We start from the raw sequence: 20,590 nt of genomic DNA, 5'->3' as shown, positions 1-20,590 counted from the left end.
TTTTTTGCGCAGTGATGGAAGTCTAGAGAGACTCAACAATAGTACCTGATTAGATAATGATGTACTTACAACACTTCTCACTCAAGTTGTGATATTATGGAGGACATAATATGCAAACTTCACTACTGTATGTGGCACAGGGTGTACACTAATGGGGAATGAGCATTCAATTACAGAAACCCTAGTGATGGTTCTAACATAGATCATAGCTAGTATATACAATTATACAAACAGGAGAGTACTGTGCAGAGTTTACTGCTACCCAAAATGTTTATCCAAATCTAAAAGACTAGTTTGGGGGGTTACCCTTAGCATGATTCATCTGGAAGCTTCTTGTGTCTCTTGGGCACAATGGTGAATTGTACTGCCTTAATCTGAACCTCCACACCATCCTACATGGCCAAAACAATGGCATTACTCTCTTGCAGCTGGGCTGTGATAAAAGTCATAAGTCCTTATCTGGATCCACATCATAGCTTGGTGACTTGAAATAGAAGAAGTCCTGCATGGCAGCCTCCTTGTTTCTCTTAGAGTTTTTTTTTTTTTTTCTAGTTGGAACTCAAACCAAACCATTTTTTTTAGTTCTAAATATTGTTGGGAAGAATTGGAAACTCAGTCAAGTGTTCTATTGTCTTTGTGCCTTTTGTAATTTCCCCTCACTTCCTGTCTCTCTGATCACACAGGAAGAGAGGGAGAATCTTACCAGTGGGCACACAGACAGCTATAAAAGCATGACCATTTCCCACTCTACTGAAAACAAGTACTTCAAGGCCTGGCACCCCAGAAACTGTTGACCCAAGGGCCACGCAGCAGCATCTAAGAGGGAGACTAATCTTTCAATCCTTCTGCAGTAATCTTAAACTGGTATACACATTCTGAAAATCTTACAGATTTCTTGAGATGGGTCAAGTTCAGTTAAAATCAATTTTTAAAAGTTGCGAAGATTCGCTTATTAAAATAATGGCCTAGCTCCCTACGACACATATTCACTGCATTTTTGCACAGTATTTACCTATAAAATCCCTGCTCAGCTATCAAAAAGGAAAAAAAAAAATAACACCTGGCTTATGTTCATAAGCAGCTCCCTGTAGTCTTCCTTTGCCTTCAAATTTTGAACTCATAGTTGTACTGCTAATGACAAAATTATTTAATGTATCATATGATCATTAATGACTTATACTTGCCATTAGCAGCAATACAAATAAAAGTGCAAAAATTTAATTGGTACATACACATAACTGTTACACACCTCTGATGAGCCCCGGCGCCCGCAGCCCAGGCCTCTGATGAGCCCCGGCGCCCGCAGCCCAGGCCTCTGATGAGCCCCAGCGCCCGCAGCCCAGGCCTCTGATGAGCCCCGGCGCCCGCAGCCCAGGCCTCTGATGAGCCCCGGCGCCCGCAGCCCAGGCCTCTCAGGAGCCCCGGCGCCCACAGCCCAGGCCTCTCAGGAGCCCCGGCGCCCACAGCCCAGGCCTCTAATGAAACCCGGCGCCTGCAACCCAGTCCTCTAATGAGCCCCGCAGCCCAGGCCTCTGATGAGCCACAGCCCAGGCCTCTGATGAGCCCTGGCGCCCGCAGCCCAGGCCTCTGATGATCCCCGGCGCCCGCAGCCCAGGCCTCTGAGCCCCAGCACCCTCAGCCCAGGCCTCTGATGAGCCCCGGCTCCCGCAGCCCAGGCCTTTGATGAGCCACAGGCCAGGCCTCTTGATGAGCCTCGGCGCCCGCAGCCCAGGCCTCTGATGAGCCCCGGCGCCCGCAGCCCAGGCCTCTGATGAGCCCCGGCGCCCGCAGCCCAGGCCTCTCAGGAGCCCCGGCGCCCACAGCCCAGGCCTCTCAGGAGCCCCGGCGCCCACAGCCCAGGCCTCTAATGAAACCCGGCGCCTGCAACCCAGTCCTCTAATGAGCCCCGCAGCCCAGGCCTCTGATGAGCCACAGCCCAGGCCTCTGATGAGCCCTGGCGCCCGCAGCCCAGGCCTCTGATGATCCCCGGCGCCCGCAGCCCAGGCCTCTGAGCCCCAGCACCCTCAGCCCAGGCCTCTGATGAGCCCCGGCTCCCGCAGCCCAGGCCTCTGATGAGCCACAGCCCAGGCCTCTGATGATCCCTGGTGCCCGCAGCCCTGGCCTCTGATGATCCCCGGCGCCCGCAGCCCTGGCCTCTGATGATCCCCGCGCCCGCAGCCCTCTGATGATCCCCGGCGCCCGCAGCCCTGGCCTCTGATGATCCCCGGCGCCCGCAGCCCTGGCCTCTGATGATCCCCGACACCCGCAGCCCTGGCCTCTGATGATCCCCGGCTCCCGCAGCCCTGGCCTCTGAGCCCCAAATCCCACCACCCAGGCCATTTGTTAGAAAATGGCTTTTTTTTTTTTTTCAGAATGTGCATTTGATTTTCCACATGTTAGTGGGGGACAGTTCAGTGATCATTTTCGACTGTAGTGTCAAAAAAAAGGCAAATTTATGTTTTTTTGTTTTTGTTTTTGTTTTTTTCAATAAATTAACAAAATTCTAAATGTGAATGTGGTTTCAATTTGGGCAAAGCATACATTGTGGTGTGTGCACGCTAGGTAATATTTTGATCTGGAGGTAAAACTTAAACATTCATTCATTTATATATGATATACAGTATATGGTATGTGTAGGTTCACAGGCATGAACATTATGTCACTTCCATGTAACCAAAATTCGAACATTAAAAATAAACTGTTGGCATGTCAGTCAATTAAAAATTTTAAGGGATTTGCTAACTTTTTTTTGTCAATTCACCGATGGTAATATCCCCATGCTCTGATAATTGATTTTTTCAGATTTTTGGAACACACGGTCAAAGGACATTATATCCGTCTATGGCTAGCTTAACACGCTGTTGGGAACTTGTCTGGAACTGATTGTTCTTCATAGGCAAACTGCTAGCTCACAGCCTCTAATTTGGAGGCCTCTGTCAAATCTAACCTCTAATGAATGAAAAGTAGCATCTTCTGAAACTTGCAGGAGGTGGTAGAATAGACTTCTGGGCTTGTTGAAGGCACCAGAAAAGGAGCGAAGCTTATTTAATAAGGATGTCTGGAGCTATAATGCCTTCAGCTCTATTATTAATCCAGCCCTGCTTTGGCCATATATTCTTCATTACACTTATCGGAGTTGTTCACTGTTCAGTTTTATAAAATAATAATTGAAAATGTTCAGTGCTTCTGTCCAACAGGAATCATCCTTTCATTATTTCTGAACAAAGCATAGATTTTATCAAGTGGAAAACACAGCAGCATGAGCACAGTTTAGGAAGAGATATTCGGCATTCAGGGAGAAGTGTCACCATCTGCTTCATTGTCATGGAAACTGTATATGAGAACAGGGACTGCTTCATGTGATTACCCATACCGAACTCACAGACACAGAAAAACACACCTAGACTTGTTACAGACACCTTACATCAATTTAGCACATTTTCTTTTTACTGTTCCCACTAGTGTGGAATAAAAGATTTTTGAAAAAAAATTTAACCACTTCCGGATCACCGCACGCCGATATACGTCCTAATTTTGAAGAGGAATATCGTTGTTATGGCAGCAACTAGCTGCCATACCCCGGTATCCTCTTCTTCAGCTGGCGGTCCAGTTTCCGATAATAGTGGTTTCTGCGGCGGATTCGCCGCAAGATAACTTTTATTGGTGGCGGGAGAGGGCCCCCCCGCCGCTCTCCGGTGCCCTCCGCCGCTTACTGGGGCCATCGGTAGCAGCAGAGGCGATCGGATCCTTCTCGGTGTTAGGTATGGAGACGAGTGAGGGGAAGGTGGCCTCCAAACGTCTCCATACCATTGCAGGGGGGAAGTGACGTCAAAACGTCACTTCCGCCCATAACTCTTAAAGGGCCTTTTTTTTTTAAATGACAACTTAAATTTTTTTTTTTTTATTGCATTTTAGTGTTAATATGACATCTGAGGTCTTTTCGACCCCCAGATCTCATATTTAAGAGGTCCTGTCATGCTTTTTTTCTATTACAAGGGATGTCTACATCCCTTGTAATAGGAATAAAAGTGACACTTTTATTTTTCCACTGTTCTTTTGAAAAAAAAAAAAGGTAAAATAAACTATTTTTTTATTTTTTTTTAAACACGCCCCGTCCCACCGTGTGCAGAAGCGAACGCATATGTGAGTAGTGCCCACATATGAAAACGGTGTTCAAACTATACAGGTGAGGTATCCCTGTGATCGGTAGAGTGAGAGCAATAATTCTAGCCCTAGATCTCCTCTAACTCAAAACATGCAACCTGTTTAATTTTTTTAAACGTCGCCTATGGAGATTTTTAAGAGTAAAAATTTGTCACCATTCCACGAGCGGGCGCAATTTTGAAGCTTGACATGTTGCGTATCAATTTACTCGGTGTAACATTATCTTTGCAATGTAAAAAAAAAATTGGGCTAACTTTACTGTTGTCTTATTTTTTAATTTAAAAAAGTGTATTTCTTAAAAAAAAAGTGTGCTTGTAAGACCGCTGCGCAAATACGGTGTGACAGAAAGTATTACAACATCCGCCATTTTATTCTCTAGGAAAAAAATGTATAATGTGTGGGGGTTCTAAGTAATTTTCTAGCGAAAAAAAACAAAAAACTGTTTTTAACTTGTAAACAACAAATCTCAAAAAGAGGCTTGGTCCTTAAGTCGTAATTTCCCTAAATAAGTTTTGTAGGTGATGGATTCAATAATAGTATTTTTTCCTGTAGAATGTCATTCATATTGGAAGTTAGAGGTCTTTTAGATTTTGTATGAGAACTACCTTTTGTTCTTCTACATCTACTACCTAGCATACATTCAACCCATAGTAAAAGTAAGGGCCCTTTCACACAGGCGTTGACAATAGGCCGTTGGGTCACCATTTTTAACACTTCCCGTACCCCTATCAATGGCACACAGAATTATTGCAATTGGGAACATTTCACACTACGCGTTAGCATTGCTTCGCATTATGGCGAGGCAAAAATAATGTTGTCTGTAGATTTTGGCAGGCGTTGACGCTTTGCAACTACCTTGATCCTCTTCTATTGAAATGCACCTTAAACGCACTGTAAATGCACCTATGGCATTTAGAGCGCTTTCACAGTGCGGTTGCAAAGCGTTAAAAGTTAAAAAAAAAAACACACACACACACACAGAGTGTTTAGAAGTGTTGCCTGACACAACATGAACACCCGTACAACACACCCTAAATGCTCATTAACACTATAGGTGCATTTAATTAGGCTAAATTTAAATTTTCTAGTGTGAAAGAGCCCTTGGCCTGGAATTTTATATATAAATACAAAGTGTATAGACGGAGCAGATGTTGAGGATTAAAGAAGAGGGGACATTTTTTCTGGGTTCCCAACCCTCTTAGAACCTTTTGGTGACTCCAAGGATGTATTGGGGAGTGTAATAAAAACTGGCAATAAGATGAAGGTTCCCTCCAGTGCCTGCTTATACCTCTTTAAAAATGGATACCTAGAGAGCAATTAGCCATTAAGAATATAGACATCGCTATGAAGAATGGCATGGAATTTTCTTCTTTGGTGGTTATCACTTTGCTGCATCTTAGCTTTTGAAGAGACTTTCCGTAAAATTCATAGTGTTGTAGATACTCATTAGAACTAGAGGTGCACCGAATGGAAATTTTGGTGCCGAAACCGAAAATAGTAAGGTGCGCATAAATCTGTTGCAGGTTGTCTTAGATGAATGTTGTCTCAATCAGGACTTTCTTACTTATCTACCTTCACTTTTTCTTATCACCGATATGGCAGTATTTCTTTATTAATTTGCGGCGGTCACAGCATCAGAATGTAAAACGCTTCAAACATAAAACTACCTGAATCAGTTGCAAACAGCAAAAAAAAAAAAACTTGTTGCACAGCTTTCAGAATTGTTCGTTTTCTGAACTCTCTAATGCAGCCATAACGCTGCATTGAATCATTTCCTTGGTCTCTAGAACAAAAACAAAAAATCCTCTAGTCAAAAGTAAGCACGGGAACCTAGATGTGACTGCACAGAACTCCAATGGCTTTGAGAAGCCTCCAGATATGGCAAAATGTTGGTTCATTCAAGCTGGAAAATAAGACACTTGCGAGTAGTGTTGGCGCTTTCCACTAAATCCGTCACATTCCTTTTGGCTCATTCTGTTTGTCAGGCTTACTGGCTCATAGGAATGTGCAGGAGGCAGGATGGATGGCAAGCTTTTTAGTAGGAGGAATTGCTGGGCTTTGCCTGTCAGAATGGTCTGGTATTCAGCCTACAGAACTTATGAGGAGGCTGCAGGGAATTGTAAGCACCTTAATGACCTGTAGCAATTTGTTTAGGTACTATTATTATTATTATACGGGATTTGTATAGCGCCAACAGTTTACACAGTGCTTTATACTATAGATGTTTTCTTTAAAGATCAGAACTCCAGCCAAAAATAACAAGATAAAATTAAAATAAAATGATTATTTTATTATTATTATTATTCAGGATTTATATAGCGCCAACAGTTTACAGAGCGCTTTACAATATAAAAGGGAGACAATACAGTTATAATACAATACAATAGGATTAAGAGGGCCCTGCTCAGAAGAGCTTACAATCTAATAGGGTGGGGCAGGTGGTACAAAAGGTTGTAACTGTGGGGAATGAGCTGGTGGAAGTGGTAGGAGATTAGTTGGAGACGTGATAGGCTTTCCTGAAGAGATGAGTTTTCAGGGATTGCCTGAAGGTAGCAAGAGTACGGGATAGCCGGATAGATGTAGGTAGCGAGTTCCAGAGGATGGGAGAGGCTCTGGAGAAATCCTGGAGACGAGCATGGGAGGAGGAGATGAGAGAGCTTGAAAGCAGGAGGTCTTGAGAAGAGCGGAGAGGTCGATTTGGGTGATATTTGGAGACAAGATTAGTGATGTAGCTTGGGGCAGAGTTGTGAATGGCTTTGTATGTTGTGGTTAGAATTTTGAATTTAATTCGCTGGGTGATTGGGAGCCAGTGTAGGGATTGAAGTAGAGGGTTGGCAGACACTGAGCGGTTGGTAAGGTGGATAAGTCTGGCAGCAGCATTCATGATAGACTGAAGAGGGGATAGCCTATGGAGCGGTAGGCCAATGAGAAGGGAGTTGCAATAGTCAAGGCGAGAGATAACAAGGGAGTGAATGAGGAGCTTGGTGGTTTCATTTGTTAAAAAAAGGGCGAATTTTAGAGATGTTACGGAGGTGAATTCTACAAACTTTTGACAGCGATTGGATTTGAGGCTGAAATGACAAGTCAGAGTCTAGGATTACACCTAGTACCCTGGCGTGAGGGGAGGGACTGATGGTTGCATTGTTGATTTTGATGGAAAAGTCATGGAGGGGGGCACGGGCGGGGGGGAATATTAATAGCTCAGTTTTAGAGAGATTTAGTTTAAGGAAGTGGTGCGACATCCATGCTGATATGTCAGTTAGTAAGTTAGTAATGCGAGAGGAGACTGAAGGAGTGAGGTGAGGAGTAGACAGATAGATTTGGGTGTCATCAGCGTATAAGTGGTATTGGAAGCCATGGGCAGTTATTAGGTGACCAAGGGAGGAGGTGTAGATAGAGAAGAGAAGGGGTCCAAGAACCGAGCCTTGGGGGACCCCCACAGAAAGGGGCAATGGAGAGGAGGAGACAGAGTTGTAGGTGACACTGAAGGAGCGCTGTGATAAATAGCCAGAGAACCAGGATAGAGCAGAATCTCGGAGGCCAAGGGAATGTAGTTTATTGAGAAGGAGCGGGTGGTCAACAGTATCAAAGGCCGCAGAGAGGTCAAGTAGTAAGAGTATGGAGTACTGGCTGTTGGTTTTAGCAGTTAGTAAATCGTTAGTGAGTTTTAGTAAGGTAGTTTCCGTGGAGTGCTGCGAGCGAAAGCCAGACTGTAAGGGGTCAAGAAGGTTATTTTCATTGAGGTAGGAGCTAAGACGGTTGTAGACTAAGCATTCTAGAAGTTTAGAGGTGAATGGGAGTAGTGAGATGGGTCTTAAGTTGTTCAGGTCGGTAGGGTCCAGTGAGGGTTTTAGAGGGGAGGGGAAAATGCCACTAGAAAGGGAGAGATTGAAGATGTGGGTGAGGGAGCATAGGATAGAAGAAGAGGGTGACCGTAGTAGTTGTGAGGGAACAGGTTCCAAGGGACAATTGGTTAGGTGGGCATCCGAGAAAATTTTTGTAACCTCTTCCGTAGTAGCCAATTCAAAAGAGGAGAGTTGAATGTGCTGCTGGGCAAGGTATGATGGGTGGGGAAGACGAACGCACAGTGGAGATGTCCTCACGAATTGCATCGATCTTGTCTTTGAAGTGATTGGCAATCTCTTGGGCAGTGATAATAAAACCAGCTTTTGCTGCAGTGCTCACCTTCAATCACAATCCAGAGTTTTCCTGCACAGTAGTGGCTATTTATTTATTTTTTGCCACTAGATGTTCTCCGTCTTATGACCAGCATCATTCAACCCACTTCTACAGAGTCCAGGTCATCCTGTGACTAAACAGTGCAAGGAGAAGCAGCACAGTGATGAGTGATGGGCTAATCATGCCAATATGACTTTTTGCAAAACTTTAGCTGAGATTTTAAACCATGCATAATTTCACCAGTAAAATCATTTATGGTTATACAAAGCTCTTAATCGGGGCTTATAAACAACATAAGAGAATTTGTTTGTTGGCAGTCAGTGCCAGTCACATTCACATTAAGAAATGGCAAGTCTCCAATTAATTGCTGTCTGTGACAGTTGCCACGGGCAGTGAGGCCATAGCAACTAATTAAGTTAGGGGAAAATGTGACTGCTTTTTTCTGTCGTTTCTGTTGTAGATATTGCATTGGAAATAAATACGTTATAAATTGACAGCATAGGGCCATACATTCCAGATGAAATGTATGAGCCATTTGTCATTGTGTAAGCACAAATGGAGGAATTTTCTTGTCTTACTGTTCATGTCATTGTTTGTTGCACGTTTAATCAGACCTTTCATATGTTAAAGCTTGCTCACATAAAGGCAGACGCTCAGTGCATCATGTAGGCGGTCAAACTGTGTAACCCTTGACCCCAAGCCCTGTGGATTTGCTAGGGGGTTTCTTGTGATTTATCATTTATGGTTACATAAAGTTAAAGTAAATATCTATGAATTTGAATTATGGGAAACCACAGAACAGGGACTAAAAACAAAACAAAGCCCAAATGGAGAAGTTGTGTTGGCTTTGCTCTTTAGTTGTAAGAAGGGTAGGACTGAACCTGAAGTTCCCAAAGCTGTATGTGGAATCCCCTTAGTTGTGCATTTTTCAATAATCCACACCACAGTTCTTCCCCTCTGAAATGGAACAGTACCCTAGTGGTTTTTCCAGTTTTGTGTGGAGTTGGCCCCGTTGGATCTCTCAGGCTTTATGATATTGGTGAGGAAGTTTTTTTCCCTTTGACTTGCATAGAAGGGACAGCCGAAAGATCTGTTGTGACATGAACTTCCTGGTTATGCTGTCTGGACGGCACTTTTACTATGTATCCATATGGAGAATGGGGCCATGGACATGTCATGTTAGCAGATTCCATACAGGAATATATGGAGATTTCATTCTGGAGACAGGAACCAGACATTTCCCAGCAGACCCCTCCATGCCATGTTAGTCCACTAAGAGGTCAGGCTGATATGCAGTAGTAAAGACACAACAGGAGAGCGAACCATGCCTCTTTACTTATAAAACTGAAAGAAACACATTGGGTAGAGTTCCTCTTTAAACTGTTTATCAGTTAAGCTGTTATAACTTATTTTACATTCATAGGTTAGTCATATATAGCCTGATTTACCAGTGGTTTGACCAATCAGAGAATCTTTAGCAGTAATTAGGACTAGCAGGAGCAGGGTCACCATTAGGGGGTACAGCCATTACAACTGTAAGGGACCCCCTGGGGCCCGCTCGGGCCAGAAGAAGGCAGGACAGGTGAAGGGGAGCTGTGCTGTGCATTACAGAAACGATCTCACAGCATGTGCTCTCTGTGGCATTGAGCTCAGGCATCAAGCTCTTTACTGCCACCTCTGGCTACTATGTGCATGTGCACCCCTCGTATACTGGGCTTTTCTGTGTCAGCAACATGTCAGCTTTGTGAAAACGAGGAAGAAATTCTTTACAAGTAGGGACTGTGAAGGAAAGGGAGGGGGGCTGTTTGTGTACAGGGAGGGGCCAAAGCCTTGTGTGTTTACAGATTTGTGTGTGCGTGGGGCTGATATATATATACTGGTGTGTGTGTGGGGGTCTGGCATATATTCAGGCCATTGGCGATGCATCCATTAAGGGCGCACGGGCGCCGCCCCCTTTCTCCAGACACCCACCTCTATGTATCATGGATAGATTCATGCATTGCATTGCATGGATCTATCACTGGCCGCCGCGGCCACGCCCTGTTCAGGCGTCCGGCCTCTTTTTGGATGCTGGGCGTGCGTGTATTTTTGAAGCAAAAAAGTGAACTGCGAGTGCAGAGCATTGCGCTCGTAGTTCACCCAGGTGTGTTAGAACAGCGAATGAATATTTGCTTTTCTAACACTGAACCATCTCTCTGCCAATCAGGAAGCGTGGGTGTGTTACCCGTCACCTGATTGGCTAAAGCGACAGGCACTGTGATTGGACGCCTATTAGGAGGAGGAGAGGAGATGCATGGAAGACACAGCTCGCTGCTGTCACCCGCTGCCCCACCGAGATGGGGTAAGTGCCAGGCGGACAGCGAGCGGGGGGGGGTCACAGTGTTAACTATTAAATGGGCACAGTGGCTCCTTTTGATGGACACAGTGGTGGCATTTGATGGGGGTTTTTTTCTGAATTTTTCAGTTTGCCCCCCCCCCCCGAAAATTTTTGAGCACCAGCCGCCACTGTCTACAGGGGTGTGTGTGTGTGTGTGTGTGTGTGACATATGCACAGGCGTGAGGAAGGCTGACATATATACAGGATTGAGGGGGGCTGAGTGCGTACAGGCTGGGTGGCTGGTGTGCAGCTTCGGTAGAATGGCCAGTGGGCAAGCCCTGGGGAATGTTGGTGGTCAGGCTCCGGGGGGGGGGGGGGGAATCAGGCTTAAAGCTGTGTAAGGGGCCCAAAAATTTCTGATGGCTGCCCTGAGCAGAAGTTAAAAAGTGTTTGTGAGCTTCACAAGTACACATTGGGTGCAATTGATGGGCACAGTGGCGGCGTTTGATGTGTTTTCAGACTTTTTCAGTTTGCGCCCCCCCCCCCCTGAATTTTTGAGCATCAGCCGCCACTGTCTACAGGTGGGGGGTCTGGCATTTAAACAGGTATGTGAGGGGGGGTTTACATATATATAGGTGTGAGGAAGGCTAACATATATACAGGATTGAGGGGGGCTGAGTGCGTACAGGTTGGGTGGCTGGTGTGCGAATTCGGTAGGATGGCCAGTAAGCAAGCCCTGGGGAATATTGGTGGTCAGGCTCCGGGGGGGGGGGGGGGGGATCAGGTCTAAAGCTGTGTAAGGGGCTCAAAAATTTCTGATGGCTGCCCTGAGCAGGAGTTAAAAAGTTTTCGTGAGCTTCACAAGTACTTGCCAGTGGACGAGATTTTCAAGTTATCTAGGCTGGGAGGGTGGGACAGGAAACTAATATTCTGTTTTTTTTCTATGTGGTTGAAGCTGGTAGAACTACAAAGGTTAGTTTATAATGTTGATTTCATTGTAGGGCAGGACAACGACCTACTGTATTGTCGCTTTGTCAATAAAGAATCAAACACAGTGGGGTTGATTTACTAAAATGGGAGAGTGCAAGCTTTGATAAAAAAAAAAAACCCTAAAAGCTGATTTTGCGCTCTCCAGTTTTAGTAAATCAACCTCATTGTGTTCAATAATTCAGCAAGATTTGTTGTAACTTAGTGACATGGAGAAATGTATAGTGGCAGATAGTCTGACAGTCACAGCATGCTTTTTACAATAAATTACATTAAAAAAAAAAAAAAAAAAAAAAAAAACAGCGTGGTATCAAAATCCATTAAGACTACTGGGAAGTTTTTGACAAGCTGTACAGCCTATTCCTCACTTGATTGGGAAAAAGCAAATACATAAGTGGTGGGGAGGCACTACAACAGAGGTTTACAGTGCCAACAAGCACTGTACAAACCTGCATCGGGTGAACCTACATGCTTTTTCCTGTGGAGAAAGCCAAGGGGTGTTCTTTTTGATATCACTAATATTGGCTTATTTTGGGGAATCTACCGTCATAGCGATCAAATGGGAAAAATCCAACGTGGCCTGTAGACTGCTTGGTGAGGGTGTCTGACGTAAAAATGTTTCCTGATCCAATCATAAACAAAATCACTAATGTCTGTAGGTGCCTAAAGCTTCTTTAAAGTGCCTTAAAGCATCGTTATGCTGGTACATAGCAATCCAAATGTGTTATTTTTCTAATGCAGGTTTGATTGTACAAAAAAAAAAAAAAAAAAAAAATTTTTTTTTTTTGGGTACCAGAAAATGAAAGGAAGCATGGAGTCGATTGCTATGAGAAACCCTATGGTTCCAAACTACTTGGTAAGTCATGCTCATGTAATAACCTGTAATAACCTGCTCATGTAATTAAACCTGTTAATATATGTTGTTGTTCTCAAATTATGTCATAACTGTCATATCAGCTTACTGTTACATGACATAAAACTAAATCACTACATTCTGCAATAAATCATGTAGTAAAAATAAATCCTTTAACTGGCCACAAATATGCCCAAGTTACGACCCTCTACCATCTTTCTGTAGCAACAGACATCAGAATGTATTCGAGAAAATTGTGTTGAAAGATATTTAATTAAGTGCTAAGTAGTCGGGATTGGTGGCACTAGAACTTTAGTAACTTGGCACCAACTGAGATATCTTTTTATAGAATACGGCGTTAAATTAGACCTGGTGTGTCTTTACATCCTATATGTATCACATCACTTTGATTACACTTACAGCTCTTGGGTTCCTTCTATTCTTTACCACTGGGAAATATTTAATATATTATCCCTACATAGTAAACAGAAAAAATAGAACTATTAGAAATCTAAAGCTGTTTCACATATCTTGTAGGCATTAGGACATATGGTGCTTCTCCCCTCAATGCGAGGTGAAGTAGTACTTGCAAAAAGCATTGTACTGTATATTGGATGATGCTGGCTTCTGATTTGCCACTGCTGGCTGTGGAGGAAGCTTTGGCACCAACTGTTTGGCCAACCCATCACAAGTCAGACATATCCATGTTTCTGGCGATGAGAATGGTGGGTTGGTGACTATTGCAGAGCTGGTGTAGAAGGATGCCAACTGCAAATGCTATAATGAACTTTAAAACTAAAATCCAGGCAGATACGAAAAACCCATATCATTCCGTTATTTGTTCATGATCATAAAATGTACTTTTACAAAGAACAAACTTAACCAATTGAAGACCAGCATGTTAAACACCCTTCCTGTCCAGACCATTTTTCAGTACTGTCATACTTTGTCAATTACACAGTCACGCAACATTGTACCCAAATTAATTTTATATAATTTTTAGCGATATAGAGATTTCTTTTGGTGGTATTTAATTACCACTGATTCTTTTATTTAATATTTATTATTATATAAAGGAAAAAAGAATGAATATTAAAAAAACAAAAACAAATGTTTCTGTTCTAAATAATCTTTTATCATAAATGTATGATAAAATGTATTCTGCTACACTTCTTTGGTTTAAAAAAATCAAATAAGTATATATCATTTAGTCTGTGTGGAATTTATAGACTTTACGAACCATGGTACAAATTGATCAACCCTGATATTCCAATTACTGGTCTCATTTCTTAAGGCCCTAAAATGTCAGGATGGTACAAACATCCCCAAATGACCTCTTTTTGTAGACAGGATAGAGGTATGGTGAGTTTTCTGAAGTTGTAATTTTTTTCCACAATTTTTGGAAAATGAAGGAAGCAAATAAAGTGTTTTTTTTGTTGTTGTTGTTTGGGGGGGGGGGGGGGGGGGGGGCACAAGTTTTGGAAAATTCTGAAAATAAACATAAATGTTTTTATTTTGTTTTTACATACATTTTGGAAATTTAATAAGATATTTGTAATCCACAGCATAGACACCCCAAAATGCACTTTACTGCTCCTCCCCATGTATGAGACTTTTTCACAGCCTAGCCATGTGGGGGGCCCAAAATATAAGGAGCACCTTCAGGCTTTTTAGAGGCTTTAAATTACACATCCAAATTCTTTACTATCAGATTTTTAGAGGCCCTGGAGCACCAGGACAGTAGAAACACTAACAAAATGACCACATTTTGGAGAGTAAACACTCCAAGGTATTTTTAAGAGGCATAGTGAGTCTTTTGATCATTTACATTTCTTTTTTTGCAGAAAGAAAATAACAGTCAATTTAATATATTGTTTAACCCAAAGTATAATATACACTATATTGCCAAAAGTATTGGGAAGCCTGCCTTTACATGCACGTGAGCTTTAATGGCATCCCAGTCTTAAGCCTCGTACACACGATCAGATTGTTGGCAGGGGATTGTCTGTTGACAGACTGTTGTCCTAAAATCTTACTGTTAGTACGCTCCTTCTGACAATTGTTGTCCAACTTTCGGCCAACAAATGTTGGATGGCAGGCTAGTAAATTTTCGGTGGACAACGGTCTGTCTGATTTTTGTATTGTCAGTACACAAGTCCGTCACACAAAAGTCGAAAGTACAAACATGCATGCTCGGAATCAATGCTCACCAAACACGAAATTTGCAGAAGGAGCCCAGTGGGTGGCACTCGAGCTGAAATTCCTTGTAGTACGTCACTACGTTCGTGTTTGTTGGCTGACAATTGTATACCGTTAGTATGCAAGACAAGTTCCTGGCACACACCCTTTGGACAAAAATCAGATGCTCGGTTGGCCAACAAACGGATCGTGTGTACGAGGCTTTAGTCTATACGGTTTAATATTGAGTTGGGCCACTCTTTGCAGCTATAACAGCTTCAACTCTTCTGGGAAGGCTGTCCACAAGGTTTAGGAGTGTGTCTATGGGAATGTTTGGCAATTCTTCCAGAAGCGCATTTGTGAGGTCAGGCACTGATGTTGGATGAGAAGGCCTGGCTTGCAGTCTCCGCTCTAATTAAACCCAAAGGTGTTTTATCGGATTGCAATCAGGACTCTGTTTAGACCAGTCAAGTTCCTCCACCCCAAACTCATGAACCTTGCTTTGTGCACTGGTGCACAGTGGTGTTGAAACTGGAAGTGGCCAACCCAAACTGTTCCCACAAAGTTGGGAGCATGAAATTGTCCAAAATGTCTTTGTTTACTTACGCCTTAAGAGTTCCCTTCACTGGAACTAAGGGGCCAAGCTCAACTCCTGAAAAACAACCCCACAACACAATTCCCCCTCCACCAAATGATTTGGACCAGTGCACAAAACAAGGTCCATAATGACATGGATGAGTGAATTTGGGGTGGAGTAACTTGTCTGGCCTGCAAAGAATCCTGAACCAATAGAACACCTTTGGGATGAATTAGAGTGGAGACTGTGAACCAGGCCTTCTCATCCAACATCAGTGCCTGACCTCACAAATGCGCTTCTGGAAGAATTTTCAAACATTTCTATAGACACACTCCTAAACCTTGTGGAGAGCCTTCCCAGAAGAATTGAAGCTGTTATAACTGCAGCGTGTGGGCCAACTCAATATTGAACCCTACGGACTAAGGCTGGGATGCCATTAAAGTTCTTGTGCATGTAAAGACAGGCGCCCCAATACATTTGGCAATACATTGTACTCAGAATTGTACTCTAAAGCACATTCTGCTACTCCTCCAGAGACTAAGACTATGGTAGCATGTGTTCAGTAAATGTTTCAGTATGTGTATTGCTCCCCCACCCCCTTTATACTTACCTGAGCCCAATATCGATCCAGTGCTGTGCCTGTCTGCAGCAACTGTCTCCTCCTCCCTGATTTCACAGGCTTTGTTGAGCGCCACTGACTCTTGCTGCTGTCAGTCAAATCGAGTCAAAGACGAGGGAGCAGGGGGTGGGGCTGAGCCTCGCTGTCTGTGTCTATAGACACAGGCAGTGCAGCTTTGGCTGGAGCCGCAGATGTGACACCATAGGAAGCTGCTTCCTTTGGTGGCACACCAAGTAAAGGAGGAACAAGGAGCACTGGCGAGGGACCCCTGAAGAGGAGGATCGGGGCCATTTTTTGCAATACCATTGCCTGGAGCAGGTAAGTATAAGGCCCCTTTCACGCGAACGGACCGTTCAGGTCCGCCTGTCAGTTTTTTAGGAGGACCTGAACGGACGCTCCATACAGTTCTATGGAGCGACGGATGTCAGCGGTTACCATGTTTGTTATTTTAAAAGAAAAAAAATGGACTTTACAAACGTTTTAAGGGTTTGTTCACACTAGACAGGAATACTGACTGCACAGCCACTAGTGTACGCTTCAAGCAACAGTATTGATGCGTGGCACACTCCACTATTTTTTTTTTTTTCTTGCCCTTTATTAAAACATCAAAGTGACATTTCAGCATTGTGATACGGTAGTCTGCATTGCAACCTGCTAGGCTGAAGAAAAGTGATGCATATAATATTTATTTTTCCAGCGCACACCACTGCAGCGCGGACGCTATAGCAAACAAAGCTCTTAGTCATTACTAATAAAGGATAAACAGGAAAAGTTTATAGTTTAAAAAAAAAAAAAAAAATTCAAAAATGTAAAAAATTCCATTTTGGGAGGGACTTTAGGCATTTAGGCTTTTTGTCTTCCCCCCACGCACGGGATTTTTCTAATCTCTGTTCCACTCTCCTTGCTTCCTTTTTTTGCTGTTTGGTTGTAGCTTATGGAAGGAATGTACAGAATCTCCTTCTATTATCACTGGGGTTAGGGAAAACACCGCCGCTTGTAAATTGTTGCAGGCAGGGGCCTCTCCACATCTTGTTTCTGTCAGTGTGTTGCTTAACTACTATTTTCCACTGTACTACAACACAAGAAAAATAAAAGATCCCTGCTATTTCTTATAAGGAAATTTGTGTAGCATTACTCCATTCACCACATAGTGGTATTTGACGACATTAAAAGCCCTTTTTTAGTAAGAAACTGCTGTATTAGAATGATTCTGTTCTCTTTCCTAACTTTGCATGCATTTATATTCTGTATAAAGCTACTATTTTAAGAAGACCTATAGTTTTTTCATATTTAAAGGTACACATGTGAAAAAAGATCAATTAAATGTAATTCTATTAAAGTGTATTACTAGTTTAAAAACCTTGTATTTTTCCTTATTTGTAACAATATATTTACACACCGGGCTGCCATAATTACACAATACATAAACAGGCTCTTTTTTTCCTTACCCTCTTATCTTATAAAGTCAGATCGAAAGCAGTATTTCGTCTCTAATATTGTAAAACATCCACAATGCGCTTGGGAATCCATATACCTGATTGGAATCTGGATAGTAGACATTGAAACATGGTTCCTTTATGTTCACAGTTCCACAATTCCCAGCCTACTTGGGCAGCCAAAATACTTCAACTTTTGGCTAGCTGAGACAGTAGGCATGCCCCATGCTTTCACCGCTTGAGTGCCTGTGCACCCTATTGCCAGATATTAGCACTGTCATGCGATGGGATAGGCAATGCCAAAGCTTTTGGAAACCGTAGTCTTTAAAGTGTTTATTGGAATAGGAACTTGGCAGCAGTTTAGCAGCACCGTAAAGGGGAAAGCCCGCAAACAAAAAGGTACTACCTGACATCTTGGTGGTGGCTACTATATATTTTTTTAGGATGGCGTTTAGCTTGACAGGTTTATTCTTAATTTGAAAAAGGCTAGGTTCACATTACTGCATAAATTCTCTGCTCGTTAGCAAACGCATGGGGGTGCCAATAATTCATAATGGCACCCTTACACAAAGGCAAATCAGAGCACCATGCCCTGTTCGGTGTGGCATGATTTAAAAAAAAAAAAAAAATCTAGGACGGACTGACTCTTTTCCCTGTGTATCGCGCAGGTAAGGCAGCCCATTGCAAAGAATGGACAGCCCTACACACAGGCGCATGGATGTGAACTGAGGCTTACTCTAATATTGGTAACTATTGGATCAAAATGACCCATTGCTGTTGTATTCTTATTCTACCAGTAAATATGTTGTTAACGTACATATTTGTGTGCAGGGGTGTTGCTAGGTCTACAAAAGATCTGGGGCTAGAGCCCATAGCAGCGTAGTAAAGAAAGTCATACACTTGGGCGGGCATACACATGTATATACAGCAATATATGTGTGTGTGTGTATATATTCCCAGAGAGCCCCCCCTTACATCAGGGTCCCCAGAGAGCCTCCCCTCCCCTTGGGGACCCCTGCAGAGACTCGGGGCTATGGGCCCCAGATTCTGGGCTATAGCCCCAAAAGCTGCCCCCTAGCGACGCCACTGTTTGTGTGTTTGCTCAAAAGTGAATCCGTGTATTGATTTTCTGACAGGTGAAACAAGTGGCTTTGGTATAAATACTTGGTAATTATAGAATGTACTTTAACGGATTCATTTATTATTCGGGGCTAGGTTAATACCAAGGCTAGATCAAGGATTAGGGGGTTGAAGTGAACATGTGCTTTACCCATGAGTAATTCTCACAGGTGAAGGGAGGAATGGGTTTATTGATGAGAAGTAAGCCCCGGTTCACACAGGGGCGGCACGACTTGCAGGTCGCCTCACTGAGGCGACCTGCACACGACTTCCACGGCGACTTGCAAAACGACTTCTGTATAGAGGTCTATGCAAGTCGCCCCCAAAGTAGTACAGGAACCTTTTTCTAAGTCGGAGCGACTTGCGTCGCTCCTATTAGAACGGTTCCGTAGTACAGAACGGGAGGCGACTTGTCAGGCGGCTAGGTCGCCTGACAAGTCGCCCCTGTGTGAACCGGCAGTAAGGGTGAGTAGGACAGGGGGCAACCTAAAGTAAAGCTATTTTTTACCTATCTTAGATAAATCCAGGTTCACTTTAAAGTGACTCCTTCATTTTAGAAAAGTTTGCCAGTAAAGGCATTCCTTTAAAAGAAGACTTTATATATTTACCATTCCTGTTTCTAGTGCTGTTGATTGCCGCTTTAATCCTGAAAAGAGAAACCGCCGATTCTGGGAGTGACAATCTTCTAGTTACCCCGCAGTGTCCACTGATTTCCTGCTGACCACCTTATCACCCCTCACCTCCAGGGATGTGGAGGTCAGCAGTAGGAACCAGAATGAGTTGCGAGGGGCCCAGGGGATCAACAAGTAAACTTCCTAGCAAACTTCAGGAGCCCATTTCTTAGGATGGGTAAAAGCCGTGGCAAAGGTGAATATTTAAATTTTTCTTAAAATGATGCCTTCACTTGGAAAGTTTTCGATAGCAACATGGTTGCTTGAAGGATCTTGTCATGTCGTCAGCAACATTATGTGTATTCATGTCCATATGTAGGGATAGCTGGCATAGCACATCATCACCATTATTACACAGAAAATGAAAAGATCATCAACCACAGATTAATTATATGCAGCAATAACAATTTTTCATGAAATAATACAATTTCTCCTATTCTGAGATGCCATCTGTGCAGATTATAATATTCTTTAACTTATTGATGCATGATTAATACACACATTTTAAATTGTTCTTTAGGCTGTGGCTGGGATCCCAGAAGTTGCTGGCATAGCAGTCCATAATAATAACCACCATCACATTCCGAAAAAGCAGCAGCAGCTCTGGGCCTTTTTCCAAGAATCCAACGCAAACATGCCGTAAAGTTGTATTAATTACGCATGTGTGTGGAGCTGCTTAACTGAGCCCAGAGAGAACTCCAAAAATAGACTTTAACAATAGGAAAAGTGTACAACCTATTTCTGTTTGCACTTCTCATTGCATTGGTGGATAGCCAGATCTTCTTTATCTATTGCCAGCAGTACCCAGCATCCCACTATGTATTATTTGCAGAGCTGTCTACTTATCTACAGTAGTATCCTGTATGCAAACAGGTGCTTTGTTAGTAAGGTACAGTATTTAACATCAAAACACAGAAAATATCATTGATCAAAGGATCTAGCGATTGTTCACAGGCCCCACATGTTGGCCACATGTAGAGGTTTACATTTAATGTAATAGAGAAATATGTGCAACAGTATTGTCAGGTACATTATGCACAGTCATTTTTTAATTGGTCTGGAGAAATTTTTAATGACCTAAAAAAAAGTGAATATTAGTGGAGCAGGGATCTCCAAACTACGGCCCTCCAGCTGTTGTGGAACTACACGTCCCATGAGGCATTGTAAAACTCTGACATTCACAGACATGACTAGTCATGATGGGAATTGTAGTTCCTGAACAACTGGAGAGCCAGAGTTTGAAGACCCCTGATCTAAAGGATGGGACAAGCAGATATAGTTTAATATTTTATTATATCTTTTCATGTGACAACACTGAAGATATGACACTTTGCTACAATGTAAAGTAGTGAGTGTACAGCTTGTATAACAGTGTAAATTTGTTGTCCCCTCAAAATAACAACACACAGCCATTAATGTCTAAACCGCTGGCAACAAAAGTGAGTACACCCCTGAGGGAAAATGGCCCAATTAGCCACTTCCTTTCCCGG

The 20,590-nt window shown here is 43.1% G+C and overlaps 1 protein-coding gene across 2 annotated transcripts in view; it reads left to right on the top strand.

Annotated features, from left to right (window-relative positions):
- Positions 1-20,590, top strand: part of NR4A1 (nuclear receptor subfamily 4 group A member 1) — a 72,509-nt gene that overhangs the window by 13,339 nt on the left and 38,580 nt on the right. The window contains exon 2 of one of the 2 annotated variants that reach the window (XM_073614107.1): positions 12,444-12,503. The exons of the other annotated variant lie outside the window; for it this stretch is intronic. The gene's annotated coding sequence lies outside the window, so the exon portion shown is untranslated. The remainder of the gene's footprint in view (positions 1-12,443; positions 12,504-20,590) is intronic. 2 annotated transcript variants of the gene reach the window in all.

This window comes from Aquarana catesbeiana, linkage group LG02, assembly GCF_042186555.1.
Source record: "Aquarana catesbeiana isolate 2022-GZ linkage group LG02, ASM4218655v1, whole genome shotgun sequence".
Taxonomy (NCBI): Eukaryota; Metazoa; Chordata; class Amphibia; order Anura; family Ranidae; genus Aquarana; species Aquarana catesbeiana.
This window is presented reverse-complemented; position numbering and strand designations above follow the sequence as displayed.